Source organism: Lactuca serriola, chromosome 7, assembly GCF_051521515.1.
Source record: "Lactuca serriola cultivar US96UC23 chromosome 7, Lser_US96UC23_V15, whole genome shotgun sequence".
Classification (NCBI taxonomy): Eukaryota; Viridiplantae; Streptophyta; class Magnoliopsida; order Asterales; family Asteraceae; genus Lactuca; species Lactuca serriola.
The window spans coordinates 181,296,283-181,301,794 of record NC_136414.1 but is presented as its reverse complement, the minus strand read 5'-3'; positions in this window follow the sequence as shown (position 1 = coordinate 181,301,794).

Sequence of the window (5,512 nt, the reverse complement as noted above, 5' to 3'; positions counted from 1 at the left end):
CCAACAAGATCCAGTATAAAATTTTTTTGTATGAATATGATTTCTGTGTGAGTATATTTCGAAAATCCTAGTTACTTTGAATATCTTTCGACACCAAGTTGTCAATGCCTACACTGGTCATACAACTAATTTTGCTTACGATTTATCACCTTATGTTAAGGTTGATATGTAACAAAATTTTCGAAGCCACCTATTTGCCTTTTAAAATAAAACCCTTCGAAACTTCTCTACAAGTTATCGATTGTAATTCACGGGAAACCAAGCAAGCTGTTAATTATCTCTCTTGATAATTTTCGAAGAAATCTTTTCCTGGGATTAAAATGTTTTTATGTCAAAATACATTTTTAACATCACAAGTTTCCAAATTTTTTTATTTGTTTCTCATCTAAATGTTTTTTGGAACACAGCACACACGAAATCCTTGAGGTTTGAGTAAAACCAACTTAAACTGATGATTTCGAAACTCTGGCATATGACTTCGCTTTTTAAACCCCAAAAGTGAAAGAGCCTGCCCTCTATTCCGAAGGAATCCGACAGTTACAATTCTCTTAGGGAATATCAAACAGTCTTGTCTCTTAGTGACGTATGATATATGATAAGCGTATAAGGCGTGCTGACAGTTACGTTTGTTAATTTTTGATGAGTGAAGTCCGTATTTCAAGGTGCCATGTCAGCAAGCATTTAATGCATCCCGCTTCAAATTCAAAATTCTAGGGTTACATATAAAAAGGGAAATCAGGAGTCAATAACACTTTATGCGATCAAACATTTCATCATACGAAATTCTCTTTGTAACTCATCTCTTCAAAAAGTCATCTTCTTCATACCTTTTCTGTTCTTATCTTCAACAATGGCGACTACATCATCACCAACCACATACGAAGTTGTTAGCGTTCCGATTCTAAAAATCCAGGGTTCAAACTACCAAGTGGAATCTGATTTGTCAAAATATCCGGAGGAACTCCAAATGCTGGTGGTTGCTTTACAGAATTCAGTTCTGTCTAAAGCAATGTTCGATTCTTTTGTTGTTCCAATGTCTTGGTTATCAAAGGCGGGTTCCTCTGCATCATACAACAAGGAGACAAGTTGTGTGGAATTCACTATGGTGAATGATACGCGTATTAGGGTATCCAATAGATTGTTTTGCAAAATTTTGGGGATTCCAAATTCTGGTCCATATGATGAAGTGTCTTATTCTCAAGTAGTGTTTATGTTTAACGAGATGGGCCATCAACCTCCTTTGACGCGTATTAGTGACTTCAAGAAATCCGGATTACCTACGGTATGGAATTTTTTATTTGGAATTTTCCTTCGATGTCTTACTGGAAGAACCGTGGGTCTTGATAAAGGAAGGATGGAGGTATATGCAATGGTTGCTGGGTTATACTATGATTTGCAGGTTGATTACTCTGAACAATTGTGGACAGAGTTCGTAACTAGCATTTCAAAGACGAGTGCCAAGCAGGGAATTTCTTGTTCTCGTTATTGGAGTCTAATAATACAATATGTTTATCACAAGGAGAAAATCGAAGTTCCGGAATTCGAAGAAAAGGCGGTATTTCACATGTATAGTAGTCCGAAGGAAGTCAATGATGATCCGGCCATCTTTACATCAATAGCTCGCATTCCGGATGCGATGCTCAAGAAGGTGGATCCGACGAATGCAGTTTTGGTGTCATATTTGCAATCCATTGACACAACTGTCTTTACCGGGGTATTACATGAAGAAGAGAAGAAAAAGCCTAAGAAATTGAAGAAGGCAGATGGTGGGTCTTTGGAAAAAATGGTGAAGGAAGAGAAGAAGAAGAAGAAAATTCCAGTGGCTACAGCTGATAAAGTCGAAGAGGTTTCTAAAATTTTAACCTCAGTAGTTGATACACCAGTTATTGAAGCGTCTCCTTCGAAAGAAACAATTCCTTCGAAGACGGGTGTTTTCCGAAAAATCAAAATCAAGCAAAAGTCTCAGCTTGTGAAGAAAACGCAACTTTCTCATCAGGGGGTCACAGTTCGGGAAATTCCAGCTCCGGTGTCTCCATCATCTAAGAAACGAAGGGCTGAAGATCTTGCAAAGTTTTTGAAGAAAAATCAAAGAATCGAAGAAGTAGAGCAAGTTCCTGAGACACCAGAGATTGAAATTTCAAAAGAAGTAGATACCAGTCTGCCTGCTGGTATTTCGAAGCCTGATGATGCGAAGCCTCTTGCACCAACTTCTTTAACCCATGTTACATCAACAATTGATTCTCCAACATTTCAATTGATTATAGATCAACCATTCACCACCATATTCTCAACTCAATCAACTGATCCACCTCATCCATCCTCACCTATTGATGAAACCATGGTTGATGATGAAACCGATGAAGGATTTGGAGGAACGTTCGAAGCTCTTCATTTTGATCAAGCCGAAGAAGATTTCCCTGACCACATGTTGATGACCATGAAACAGTTCAAGATTTTGAATTCAAAATTGAATTCTATCTTGCAATCCCAAGCAAATGTGGGCAGTGGTGGAGTTACAAGAATGGAAGTTGATTCCTTACTGAAGCTGATGGAAGAAAGGGTGATTTCGAAGGCATCAGGGTTAACTCGTGATTCGGAGAGTCGAGTTGTTGAGAAGGTTGATCAGAATGATATTTCTACAGAGAATCGAATCAATTCTCTGAGATCTGATTTTGTGACGGAGGTGAAGGATCTAAAGATTGTTACAAAGGAGCATCATGTGCTCTTCGTACAGGAATTCAAGAAAGTACGAGAAGATGTCAACTTACAGATCAGAGAACTTCGTGAAGACATGCAGAAGGAAGTTCAGACTGCTCAGCAAGATTATGCTTTAGCAAATGAGAAAATCGACATTATTTGTGATGCTGTTGTCAAATGTGTCAAAATGTTTGAGCAGATAAATCCACAACTGATAAATATTTCTGCCAAAGAAGAAGAAAGCTTTGGAGAATTGGTAAGGTTGCTGAAAGAATTACAAGACTTGTCTTCGAAGAGTGTTTCTTCGATTATTTCTCAAGAATTTCTGTCTCAAAAATTTTCTCAATTCGAAGCCATCTTACACAAGAATTTGGCTCCATTACTTCGTATATCGAGCCTTTTACCAAATGTTTCGGATGCCCCACCTGCTTTCACAGGGGTGCAAGGCGGAGAAAAAGATTGATCATACAAAGGCTGGAGAACAAATGAAGACAACTGAAGATACGAAGGTAGTCGGAAAAGTATATCCTTCGAAAGTAGTAGTAAAGATCTGTTGTTTCAGCTGATCCAGTTATTTCGATTGTGATTACAACAATTCCAATTTCAAAACCTATATCAAAAGGTATTGTAATTGAGAAACAAATTGATGTCTCTTCTTCAAAGAATATGGCTTCGTCAAACATTAAAGACAAGGGAAAAGGAGTTATGATTGAGAAGTCAAATAAAGAGAAGAAAGCTGAGGTGGCAGCTGAGGTTGATAGAATGAGACATGTTCAAAGTATAATGAGACAAACAGCTTTAGATGGTTCGAATGTTGATAAGGGTGATCCTTCGAAAGTTTTCAACTATGAAACAATAGAATCCAGGGTGATGTTTGATCACATGTATTCTTTTGAAAAGGTTCCGAAAAAGAGCTATGTGGTTACGAACACATACTTTGGTCAACTTGACTTTCCAGTCAATGAAATGATGTTCGTTATGCCACAGTTCAAAGCTGAAACAAAATCAATGGAAACCGAAGAGGGAAAGAAGATGAAGATAAGGTTTCATACAGTATTGGCGAAGGCTCAAGATGAAGTATGGTCTTCGGAGAAGATTAAGAAGGTGATATCTATAAAAAGGGATGTCATATTCGTAGGGAAGTTCGAAAATTTGAAGTACACTGTGGCAAAAACAAGTGGAAAGTTACAAGAATTCACAGTGGCAGACTTTCCTTTGATGAACACATATGATCTAATCAACATTGCCTTGATGCTCAAAGACAAATCATTTTCTTTTCTCCAAGACACAGAACCAGATGTTTTTAGTCTTGGGTGCAAGCACATTAAAATATTTTTGGAGAATTATTTTGAGTGCTTAGCTCAAACAGATGTCGAACTTGCTACTGTCAAAGGCTTCGACATAACTGCACCAATGGCACCAACGAAGAAACAAAATGAGCTGAACAAGTACGAAGATGGTGAAATTTGTTTAAAGCCATTAGGGATTGTTTTTGCAGGAAAAGACAAAGCTGGAAGAGCTAAAAGGTTCTTATTTCAAACTTGCGAAGTGGAGAGATACACCAACTCGCAATATACGAACTTAATTGTTCGTATGAACCATTGCAAGAAGAATTCGGAAGGAGATAAGAAAGAGATAAAGAAAGTTATCTCTTGGTACATGGAAATCCGAAGAGTGCTGATGTATGCCGTTCAATCACTGAAGTCTTGAAGACTTCGACCTTGATTCCAAAGGGGGAGATTGTTAGGGCTTAAATGTTGTAATAGTCGAAGCGTCAGTTAGATTGTTACAAAGCTTATTTTGTCTTCGTAAGAAGGAGTCTTCGGATGTAATGTTATTTATACTAAGGCATTATAAAGAGTAGTCTTAATGTCTAGTCCTTAGTATTGTTATGCTTTTGTTCTCCTATAAATAGGGGTCTGTACTAAGTGATTAAAAAGAGCTTTTCACTCAGTCTTTACACTTTATTCATTGTAATCTGTAAATTCAAAAGCATAATACGAGCTGAACAAATATTCTATTTACTCTCGTATTCATCATTATTACTCTTCCTTAATTCGTACTTGAATCTGTTTTAAACTCGATTACAAATCTCATCAGGAATATGCCTCGTGTACTTACTAAGTCAACCCGGTTGACTCGGTTGACTTTGACCATGATATTTTACTAGGGTTTGACCTTGGGGTATTTTAGGTATTTGAATGGTAGTCTGAGTTTTGGTTACTATTATTCATAAAGGTGACCAGTAGCATGGGTTTCAATTCAGCGTGTCAGTTCAACTTTTTGTTTGTCTGTGAGGTGAGACTTTTTTACCACCTTAAGTCGACCGAAGGCACCAAGGCCAACCCACTGTATTGTATGAGTCGAAATTGTATGTTATCATATGATTTTTTATGATATGCTTGTATGATTTATGTATTGAGCTAATTGGGCTCGGAGTCATTACGAACTCGGGGTTGATACAAACCCGGGGGTTGATTCGGACCTGACACATCTACTTGTTGTTATTTGGGGTTGATACAGACCCAGGGGTTGATATGGACTTAACATAAGCACGTGTTGTTATATTATATATATATGTTGTATGTGGTAATTTGGGAAGCTCACAAAGCTTTATGCTTACATTTTATGTTTATGGTTTCAGGTACTTTTATTTCAAACGGGAAGGAACCGGCGTGATGGCACAACATCCTCCCCATATAATTTCCGCACTTGATGTATTTGTACTCTGATGTTTTGGAATACTGTAATGAATAATGGGTTTTGGTACAATCAATGAATGAAAATTAATGGGTTTTAAATGAAAATAAATTTG